At 39.5% G+C, this 12,080-nt stretch overlaps 1 protein-coding gene across 6 annotated transcripts in view; it reads right to left on the bottom strand.

The window, feature by feature from the left end:
- Nucleotides 1-12,080, bottom strand: part of Auts2 (activator of transcription and developmental regulator AUTS2) — a 1,094,751-nt gene that overhangs the window by 1,079,983 nt on the left and 2,688 nt on the right. Inside the window, exon 1 of one of the 6 annotated variants that reach the window (XM_060382254.1) lies at nt 7,751-9,215. The exons of the other annotated variants lie outside the window; for them this stretch is intronic. The gene's annotated coding sequence lies outside the window, so the exon portion shown is untranslated. Of the gene's footprint in view, nt 1-7,750; nt 9,216-12,080 lie in introns of those variants that run through there. 6 annotated transcript variants of the gene reach the window in all.

The raw sequence follows: 12,080 nt of genomic DNA, 5'->3' as shown, positions 1-12,080 counted from the left end.
ACCACCTCTCCAAGCTTTAGTTGTATCAACTGTAAAACAGACATCATTCCTTTGTTCACAGCAGTGTTCAAAGGCACTGTGAATGTGGAACCAGAAGCACAATGCCTGGCACAGGGCAAGCCCTAAGTTCCTTTTTCAAAGGTCAACAGTACATAAGCACTGTCTGAATGCCTACTTTACCTGGATTGCTGAGTACAGAAAGCAACAATTTTAAGAGCTTTAAAATATCTCTTAAAAGATGTATGTAGGGAGAATACAGGGGCTAAAGACAGAAAACAGGGAAATGAAACAATTAATTAGAAGTACAGGAAGAAAATGCTGGCTCTCTCTTTTCCAAGGTTCCAGTAGTAACTCCTGAGTGATATCAAGTAAGCCATTCCAGCACACAGAACAGTCCAAGGAAAAAATTAGTAGCACTTAAACTTCCCACTGGATCCCAAAGAAAACACAAAGGATATCTTGTCATAGTTAATACTTCAAAGATTCCTTTAGACTAGGCCCCAAGGCCTCAATCCATCAGAACAGCATTTCAGAAAGGTGAAATAAAGGTTACCAAAGCTAAAAAGATGACTACATCTGATTTAACCCATGTCCCAATTTTCAGATTATCAGGAATACAGTGCCACTAATATTATCATCTGTGACTCTGAACACAGGAAATAGTTTGGTTAAATTAATTAATCATAGTTTGAAACACAGATCAAAAGACAGAAAGCACTGAGGTGGTGGGTAAAGGCACTTGCTGCCAAGCTTGCCTGAATTCCATCCCTAGGATGCACATGGTGGAAAGAGAACTTACTCCTGAAACTTGTCCTCTTAACTTCTCTGTGCACATTTAAGCAAGAGGACACACATATACACACAAAATTTAAATTATCTGAGTGATACTTTCAGATATTACATAAGACAACTTTCAAGCATTGGAACATGACATACTTTAATATTTTAAACTAATGTTTTCCTTGCACAGAAGGTCACCTAGAACAATCTGGTCCATCTCAGTTCTAGAGTAATGAAACGTTTTAAATTAAACAACACAACTGTCTGACTGAGCAGGTTTTAACACTCAAGTGTGAAATCTCACCTCCCAGCATTCTGGCTGAATTATCCCCTTGCCTCTCACCTGCAATTATCATCAGCTTTCTCCCACAGGTAGCTCTCAGCTACCCCATACTCTCTGAGGCTCACATCTGGCCATAAAAACTCCCTCTGGGGACCTCCTATGCTTTAGGAGTAAGAGGGAGAAGAAAAACAAGAGCTTCATGCTGGTGTAGACAATTTCTGAAAATACTTTTTTTTTCTTGACACACAGTGTAAAAGCAAATTGATAAATGAAACCCTTATGTCACCTCGGTTAAGGTCATTTTTCTTAACAGAGTAAATTTACATCATGGTTCTTCTAGAGGCCAGCTCCTTCCATTTAGACCAATTCCAAAAATTCAGTAAAGGATAGTTCCTTCAGTTGAGGGGGCATAATTAGACGTTTTGATTAGAGCATTTTCCTCCCCGGTTCAACAAGATATAACAGAAGTCCTCAACTTTCCTAATAACAATACTGCCCTGCTTTTTGGCATCCTTACAACCAAACTGTCATATAGAAAAATTACAGCTAGGGTGTCTCTGTACAACCATGACTCTGAAGTGGTTTTGACATGCCTGAACTCTCCAATGGAACAGATATGGAAATCATATTCCATATTCATAGCCACAAGTCCTCCTCAGCATGCACCTGAAAACCAGGCTCTAAGATCTGAATGACAAGGGCTTATTCTAATTACCATCAATTATTGCTGGAAGCACCAAGACCAAGTAAGGTATGAAACCTGAACAGAAAACTGAAACCCTCAAAGTCACTCCCTTCCAGGAGTGTAGGGAACACATGAAGATGTGGGATGTGACAGAGAAATCCATGCCTACCAAACATGATCTGATGGTTAGTTATTTTGTTTGGTTTTATTTTCTAAAGATTTGGTTTTATTACTCTTAATTATGTGTATGTGTCTGGGTATATGTATGTGTGCACAGGTGCTTCTGAAGACCACAGGTATTATGTTCCCTGGAGCTGGAGTTGCAGGCAGTTGTGAGCTGTACAACATGAGTACTGGGAACTGAACTCAGATTCTTACAAGAGCAGCAATACTCTTAACCATTGAGCCATTTCTTCAGTTCCCCCTGGTTAGTTTTTAACTATCAACTTTTAACTATCAACTATCACCCAAGAAGAACATTTTCCTCCTGTTTCCTTGACTGAGGATTGATCCAGATCTGGACGGACTGTAGGAAGACTCACCTTGAATATGGGTGACACCATTCCCTAGGTTAGGAGTCCTAAGTGGAGAAGAGTAAAGGAAGCTAGATGAATAACAGCAAGCAGGTAGCCTTCGTGCATTTGTTTCTCTGCGCTCTTGATTGTAGATGTGGTATGACTAGCTCTCTGAAAGCTCATGCCACTGTGACTTCCCTGATGAAACCTGGTATTGTAAGCTAAGTATATCCTTTCCTCCTCTTAGTTACTCTTTGCCATTTTGGTTGTGAGCCTACCCTTTAGTGGCTGAGCCATCTCTCCAGTCTCTAGTTGTTTTTGGACAGGGTGTTTCATCAGAGCAACAGAAATAAAGCTAGAACATATGACAACCAAATTCCCAGCTTCCCTGCAGAGAGAAGGAGTACTATGCTTGGTAAAAAGGATTCATTTTTCACAGCAAGATCCCCCCTGACATCTGATCCAATTTACAGAAATTCGATTTATACCAATTTTGTCAACAGATCAGTCTAGGGAGCATGACTAGACATAGGCCTACATTTTTAAATGGGAGGCAAGGCCCCTCTGATTGAAGTTCAAACTCAAACATCCTGGTTTAACAACTCCATTAATGACATTAAGCACAGATGTAAAGATTACTCAGCCCCTTTGTCAGTCGCATGTGTTATTTATGGGACAACCTATCAATCATGTCTTCCTCTTATTATTTCCAACATTCTGGGCCTAGGCTATTTGGTCTGCCAAATTAATACATTCCATCATTGCTGCAAATCTAAACAATGCTTGGTAAAAGATTAATAAAATAGTTGGGCTCTCTGCAACCACATACACACCCAGAGAGATTCATCAATGTCTTTTTATTTGGATATCTGGCTGACTGCAGCAAATACCAAAAGCAAAAAGCGCAGGTATCCTGGTTTCTGGTTTGCATTTAATTCAGGGTGTCAATCTGCTTCTGTTTTAATTACATCCATCTTGATATGTTATTACAATCCTATGAAAACTTCCTTTCATTATATGAATGGTTATAAACATATACGCATGACAAACAGTTGTTATAAATTTCCTCATTCAGCAATAAACAGACAAGATGCCTTAGCCAGAACATCATGTGAATCTTGTATTTTGAGTCCTTCAGAAGAAAGTTTGAATCTTCACCTCAAATACATGCCAAAGTTCTTCTGTTGCATATATTCTATTATCAGTATTGACAAAATTGCTCTAAATTTCCCCAGGTTACGATTCTGAAAAAAAATAACTTAATAACCACTCAAAAAATTAAAAATGCTAAGTAGGCCACAATAATATCTCATATCCAAGTAATTATCTTTGCACTGGGCATTCAAGAATAAGAAGCCTCATAATATCACTGTAATAGGGATTCTTTAAAAATACTTTCATTACAGAAGAGTAGAAAGGGGGGTTTAAAACAATACACCTATGGAAAGGGGCAATGAATTTCAAGGTAATATAGTTTATGTGGGATGAGGGGGAGAATGTTTTTAAAGGTTCTTGATATTAAATAATAAACATTATTAAGGAAAAAATAGGACGTTCCATGGGTGTTCCTCCTGATTTTTATTTTTAAAGTCTTTCCCCTGAGCTACAAATGCACCACAGTTGGCAGAGTGTTTACCTAGCACATATAGAGGCCTGGGTTCAATCTCCAACAGAGTATAAATGAGGTCTGGTGGTGCACACCTGTTATGCCAGACTCAAAGTAGATTCAAGAAATCAGGAGTTCAAAGTCATCCTAGACTAATCAGAAATTCCCAGGCCAGCTGGGGCTACAAGACTTAAAAAAACATAACTTTCTTCCGTAATTCCCGATCTGTGCACTCACCGACACTAAGGGAGAATAGTCTCCTAGTTTCACTAGGTAACAGTTGGGACCTCTAACTCCCAGTATGATCTGGAATAGATCAGTTAATCCCTGAGAGCTGTTTCCATTTGCACAATGAGGGGCAGAAAGAACTATACCACCAGGAACGTACGTCTGTGCAAAGAACACCAAGATGGTGGCTTAGAAATTACAGCCTCCAGAAGTGTATGGGAAGTGGATACAAAGGCTACTCAGGAGAATTCAGGTCTAATTTTAGAATAATACCTCCTAAAGACTGATTGACCTCTACACATTAATTTGAAAACATCTCAAGTAACCAAAGAGAACACTGCAACAAGTAAGGATTGACATACACAATTACCAAATACTTGTTTCCCTCTTTTACCCCAGAAAAAGCTTACTTTCACTTAAAAGATACTGGAGCATTTCTTAGAATAGTACTTCATTATTATTGTCAACTACAGAAGACAAGAGTGGAAGTCATTTCCATCACTTAACTGGAAGTAATATTCTAGCAACAAGCTATTTACATCTTCACTTTCTTATATTTCCCCTCATTTTTAACTGTGGGAAATGGCCACTAAAGGATGCTTAATTAGCAACCTTTAGCCAACATGGGAGACAAATAAAGAAAGACACCAAGAAGAAAAAGTAGAAAAGAAAAAAGAAGAAAAGAATACAGGAATGATGATGCACAGCCTTGATCCCAGCACGTGAGAGAAAGAGTCAAGTGAGTCTCTATGAGTTCGAGGCCAGCTTGCTCTACATAATGAGTTAAAGATTTGCCAGGACCACATAGCAAGATCCTGTCTCTGAAAAACAAGTAGGCGCAGAAGGGAAGGAGAAAGAAAGAAGAAAGGAAAGGTGGAAGGAAAAGAGGAGAAAGAAGAGAAAGAAGGAGAGGAATAGCTGAAGTCTTGGGTGATGGTCTCATGAGTCCTTTAAGTTCTAAAACATCACAACCTTCAGAAACTACAACTACCTAATATGAGGGTGGCTTTATAGCTGCAAAGGTAAGCGTAGGGACAACGAGGAAAATGACATTTCTCACTTATCACTACAATTTAACCCTGGCAATGGTTTATTTTAGGATACAAAATTCAGCTGCAGTTGGAAGTATCAGATCTCACTCACACAACCAAGGGTCAAGGGTCACAGTCTGGGTTTATAGGCAGTGGCCCAGTTACTCACAACTATAGAGTACTTTTAAAAAAGAAGCTCTTCTAATGAAAGTTAATCCTGGCCCTTAGTAGCCATTACTGTCACTCATATATACTATAAACTTTCTCCTTCTCCTCTGTGGCTCAAATTTTTACTGCACCCAGGTTTTACCACGGTTCTGATACCAAGAACATACTGCCACCATGAGGTACAGCAACAAGCAAAAACAACATTAAAGTATTGAATAAATATTTTATGTATTTACCACGTATTAGTTTGGGCAAAATCCAACTAGTGTTTAGATATGAACTAAAAGATCATAAATAGCTCACCCAGTTCTCTAACCCAGAGTTAGTAATACTAGAGTACCTTAGATCAATGCTTAAATAATGAAAATTTAGTAATGCTAAAGCTGTCACAACTTCCCAAATACTTTCCATTTTATTATCTGCATCCCTGGTTTTGATAACTCTTTCAGTAACAGAAAGAAAAGTTGAAAGGAAGGAGGTAGAGAGTGGTTAGGGCTGGGTAACATAACTGGACCCTGAAATGAGTGTGTGAAAGAAATAAGCATTTCACCTGAGTTCAAGGTCCAGGTCCCCTTAAAAACACATGGAACTGGAGACTTAAACAGGACAGACATAGAAGCCTGTGCCGACAAAGTCCCTTCCTGAACAAGCAAAAGCTGTCAGGTGATATAAAACCACTCATTCCTACCTGCAGTTTCTAAAAGCAATAGGAAAAAAAAAAAAAAAAAAGGAGCTGTTCTTTGTGACCCTGCAATACTTACTGACTGATACCAAGACATGGAAAAACAAGAAACTACAGAGAGACAGAAAATGTGAAGAAATAACTCATATGAGATGGGGAAGATGACACACCTTAGAGTCGCCCTCTTAAATTCTAAGCTGAAGGGGGTGGACCAACACAAGATCTACATTCATGGGACAGCTCAAGATTATGTATTAGAAGTACTTCTGCCCTAGCTAACAATACCTCCCAAACCATTTTTCAGTTTCTCTACTCTAGACTTTTACCTAATTAACTACTGCAGTTTTCTGTCTAATTTTAACAGAGTTTTGAAGCTACTTCAACTTTTCAGACTATCATCAAGTAAGGTACTGCTATCCTTTCACCAGGTGGTTTTCCTCAATCTACAGCATATTGGGTATAATCCCAACCCAAGAGTGCAGGGGAAGTGTTAAAGAGATGTTGCTCCCTCACTTCAATAAAGTCTGAAACTACACTTGGTGTATTGTAAATATACACCTATCCGGAACAGGATGACTGAAATTCATCCTCAGGACCCACGCACACCAGCCCACACTCAGCACTCCCTGAACACACATACACATACACACATACACACACACACACACACACACATCTTTTCATCAGGAAGGCCTCTCAACCATCTCATGAGAAGCATTCCAAACTATATTCAGTCCTCGGGACCTAGATTACTCTGCAATAGCTAATCCCAACAGTTGTTTTCCATGTTTAAGGACTGTCTCAAACTAAATAATAGTCATTTATTTTTGACAGTATATTTTAAAAAGTCTTACATACAAGAGTCCCAGAGTCTCTATCACAACAAATTACACTGGGCTTGTTTTTGTCTTGAATCCCCTCAATCAAATGCTTTGTCTGAAGTGGTACTGGAAGGCTGAACCCAGAGCCTTGCACATGCTAGTAGTCAAGTTCTTTACCACTGAACTACACTCTGCCCCAAAATTTCACTTCTTAACCTATTTTTAAACTCAGTGTTAAGAGAACACCTCTCTCAGAACCAATCACCAACGTAACAGTTCACTTTTTAAATCTACTGATTCATTTTTATCATGCCCAAAATAGCTAAAGCAGTTAATCTCCACAAGTAACAAGAGCCACAGGGAATCATCCTACCACAGGCTCCAAATTATCCCATATAAAGTTGTCTGGAGTGATGCTTTTTGAAATACAGAAGTTCAGTAAGTATGGTCAAAAAAAAAAAAAAGCTTGAGTTCATATATACACATGCAATTCACACTCTTCCTTTTTCTCCCATCACTCAGAAAGTCCACAGATCCTGGAGTTATGCACACTTTTCATAACTGAAATGCTGGGACTTGACCTCTTTCAGAAATCTCACAGCCAAACTTTGCAAGACAAAGTGAAACAAGCATGAACACCTCTGATCCACACATTTCCAGGGCTCTATAACAGCACTGGAGATGTTCTGACCCTACTGGAATTACTTCTGCATGCCCTGCCTCCAGCCAAGAGTCAACTAACCAGAAATCTTTGTTTTAACACCAATGTCAAATTCCTTTCTCATCCCAACCTCCTTTTCCAGGTTGCTAAAAAACAAAGTAATACGTGAAACTAGAAGGGACCAAGAAAAGATAAAACACACTGGCTGGAGGACAACGTAGTGGCATCAGTTTCAGGCAGCTGTCACACTGAGAAAGAGCCATTAATGAGAACCATTCACCAATACTCACCTCTTGGCAAGGTTAGGAAAAATCAGGAAGACAGTTGACCCGAGGCAGAAAAGGGAGCAGAAAAAGAAGTGGACATCTGTCTATTAATATCATTTTATACCTCACTGTCATTCCTGCAGCAGCTCCCATACAATAGCCTCTGAGGCTGATTTTCTACATCTTCTCCCATCAGTGCAATCATCTGACCCTCAGAGATCACCAAACTCCAAGATCTGAAATGGGTTCTTTGAATACAATGCTGAGAATTAAAATGCCAAGTGGCCAGAGACATTCAGGAGATAAGGCTTACTGTATCTCCTCCTCTGAAAAATCAAAATTCACATTCATATAATAAAGATTTTTAATTATGGCAGAACAAGTTCTAAAATGTATTTGAGAGCTGATCATTCTGCTTCAGTATGAAATACAATCTATGAGAAACCTGCAAAAATCTAAGTAACCTTCCAGCCTGAGAACATTCACTATAACTTAACCTCAATCTTTTCACTAACAGAGAAAGGAGGAAAAGGTTGCTTTACGAAGATGATGTCCCAGGGTGGCTCTTTCAGGTCTCTTGGTCCCTAACAAGAACTTCTCAGTACTACTGTACTTATTCCTACTAGCCTCCCTTGGTCCTAATCACCCAATGTCTTCTTACTGGCCTTCTTCCTGTGTTGCCTGCAATATCTTCAACAAACTACCAATCACCACACCCTTCTAGGACCCTTCTTTTCCAGGAAGACTTCTCAAAAGCTGAGGATGTAACTCAGTTAGAAAACTGTGTCCTTAGCACACACAAAGCCCTGGGTTCAATCCAGCAGAGCCAAAATAGGGGTTGGGGTAGAGAACTATTTTCAAGATGTTATAAACATTTTTGGCTTCTCATCTCCTAGTACATATTAAGCACTCCATAAATGTCTGCTGAGTGGCACAAGGAACATGATAAACTTAATAAGTGAAATTTCAAAAATAAATTACTAGTACCTACTGGACTTAACAGATAAATGTATCAAATTCCATATTACAGACTTAAAAGACTACTGACATGCAGGTGAGCTCTGAAGCAGGACCAAGAAGCAAGCCACGGGAAAGCCTAGATTTGACCCTCTATACACCAGGCTCTATACTCTATACAAAGCCTAGACTTGACCCTCTATACTCCCCTTCTTTCCAGAACACTACAGCTCTTGTCTGCTAAGTCTACCAGTGTCATCTTCCTTTCCCTTTGGTCAGCTGTACAAAAAGAAACACCCCAAGTTACAAAAGAGGAATTGAAGGGAGAGAGAGAACTGATTTGCAAAGTCAATTTTTCAGGCACAATACTCACGGCTTCCCAATAGAAACCTAAAGAATTTTGAAAAGCACCATAGCTGGTACACCAGTGTATGCGGGCACACCAGGATACAAACATTCCCATTTATATTTTGATTGCTAGAAGCCACTTTGACTTGAGTTTGTTCTTGTTTTTTCTTTAAAAAAAAAAAAAAGACATGAATGCCATGCCAAGTGGGGTAGCATGTGCCAATAAGCCCAGCATTCTGGAGGCTGGAGCAGGAAGATTTTATTGAATGCGCAAGGCTAGCCTGTGCTAGCCTTGTAAATAACAAGATCCCGTCCACCACCCCCCACCAAATAAGCAACACATTTAGAGCTATATGCCCTCATCCTTAACATCCAAAGAATACCCAAACATGCAATACTGTTTCTAAATGGCACTTCTGCTTCTCAACTGTGTAATGAGAACACACCATTCAACTTTAGCCTCCTCACCTACCCTCTTATCTTCTATCCTGAGACTCTTTGTAATCACATACTTGAACTTCAGGGCACAATTACTCAAGACAAGTGTCCCTGCAGAATAGGCAACTACCTCAGCCAGTTTCACTGCTTATAACATGTGGGAGATACCAAACTGCCCTCTGAGCTTCCCATCTTCTAAAAAAAAATAAAAAATAAAAAATAAACTAACTATTGTAAAGAATAAACATAAAATTACAGGCTGCATTAGGCTTATTATACTTAGTCTAATATCTGTAAAACCATAGCTGGCTTGGAAGTATTTACATCAAAATATTCCATTATCACTTAGGAGCTTCTTAGAGAAGGGAGAGAGGGAAGGAGAAAGGAAAGAAGGAAGGGAGGGAGGGGGGAGGGAGGGAGGGAGGGAGGGAGGAAGGGAGGGAGGGAGGGAGGAAGCTGCAGTCACCAAGAAGTTACTGAGAACAACATCTCAGAGTCAGTGTGTTGATACAACACAAGCATTTGATCCCACAGTCTGCCAGAAATGGCTCTAAACTGGTGTAAGCCTAACTGTCCAAGCCAATATCTACGATTTCTTGGTGATTTGTGGCAAAGATTATTTTCATTTACAAATACAAGTATGCATTTAGGGTAAGTCTTGGTATCTGTGGTAACTCCAAACCCTTACACACATTTCTATCCAAGTTTGTAGCTGAGTTGCCTGCTTCCTGAGAAGCTTCCACATCTCTTGATGACAGTTCAGTAAATCTTTTATATTCAGTGTACTGGGACACCAGAAACTCTAACAGTCACCACTGCAACCTTAATTTCTGACCAGCACGGACACAGTGTGTTAACAGCTAACCACCCCCAGAGGGAAAAAAATAAAAGTAAATATGAAGTTTTTCGCCTTCCAATGCATGGTTTTAACAGACTTATTAACGGGTTTTCTAAAAAATATGAGCCTCTGAAAATGTGACCAGACAGATTACTTAATACTAAGGAACTATTAATTTACTTAGGAGAGATAATGGCATGGTGGAGATTTCTAAAGTCATCTTCGTTATATACACACTGGAGGTTTATACAAAATTATTCACAGATGCCATCACAACAGGTCTAAAAGATGAGAGGGGGCTCAGTAAGCTACAGAAGAAGCAAGATGGCAATTGTTAGTTGCCAAGCTTAGGTGTGTTGAGTACACTGGAGTTTATTTTACTGTCTACTTTCTCATACAAAATTTAATACTTTTTTTTAAAAAGTTAGACCCTCTAAACCCATGTGATATTTAACCTCATTATTTGTGTGATGTTGTGGTACACAGGAGCACAACAGCATTTTGTTAACCAAATTTTAAATCTAGAAAAGTAGCTGAGAAGTAAATTTCATCACAGAACGAAGTATGGTATTCAAGGTACATTTTGAACTTGGTCTTCTTTTAAAATTGAATTTTTTGAAGCTTAGAAAAACTGGAACAGGCACATTTTCTATCAAAAGATGAAGTTGAACAGTTACTCAAACAAAACAAAATGTGCATAACTTACTTCCATCTCCACCTGGCCTTCAACAATGATAAAAAGACAGAGGCCCCCTCCTGCTCACTAAGAGGGGCCACCCAGCACAGCATGACAACTACCCCAAGAGCAGAACCACTTGTAAGCTGCTTTTACAGGTTCTTTTCTTCACCAACTACAGGCTGCCATGCTGAGCCAAATTCCAGGCAGCATTCTCTCTTAGGATACATGATGCCATTTCAATTCCCATTTTAAAGCAAAAAATAAATAAAAAAATAAAAAATAAAAAAAGAGATCACACTGCAGTACCTAACCACCTTTGCAAAGTAAAAACCCCCGGTTACAATCATCCTAAATGGTGACACTCAAGCTGAGAGCACCAACTCTAAAACCAACGATTAACCCAAGTAATAGCATCAAAATCTCGAGTCACCACCAACCACTATCATCACCCCCTTTCCTTCCTCCCCAGCCAGCAGCCACTGGCCACTTATCCACCACCCTCAACCCCATCAAAAGCACTTTACAGAAATGAACAACTCTGACAGAAAGACTGCCCTTTTAAAAAATACTCAAACAACCTAAGTCTGCACAGTAAGTGCATGTGAGACGTAAGCTCTCATTAACAAAGCTCGCTTTGCCACCTCTGAAACAATACCACAATAACAGCAAAAATAAATAAAGGAAAGGGAAAAAGTTTCCTCAAGCCATTATGTCAGATGCAGTGAAAGGCTATACACCAACTCATATCTTGGTTTTATGCTGGATCAACCAAGGAGAACCTCAAAACCTCCTGTGTGTGGTTGTGTGTGCTGAGGGTGGGAAAAAGAGGTAAGAGGAGGAAAGAAAGCAGTTAAATTTATAGAAACCAATGGCCAATCCCAGCACCAAATCAGATCTACCCAGGCAAAGATAGTTTCCTGTGACCCCAGGACCTTCTCCCTCCAGCTCCTTCCAACCAACAAATACACAAACACACACACCCCAGGAGCCTCTTAGCAGGCAGGAAAATGTGCATTTGAAAATCAAAGCTGCCTGCAGGTGCCTAAGGAATAAAGAAAGAAGACACACAAACACACACAAAGCCAATCACTTGG

Source organism: Meriones unguiculatus, chromosome 4 (assembly GCF_030254825.1).
Source record: "Meriones unguiculatus strain TT.TT164.6M chromosome 4, Bangor_MerUng_6.1, whole genome shotgun sequence".
Classification (NCBI taxonomy): Eukaryota; Metazoa; Chordata; class Mammalia; order Rodentia; family Muridae; genus Meriones; species Meriones unguiculatus.
Note: the sequence above shows the minus strand (reverse complement) of the source record. Positions and strands in the feature narration are given on the sequence as shown.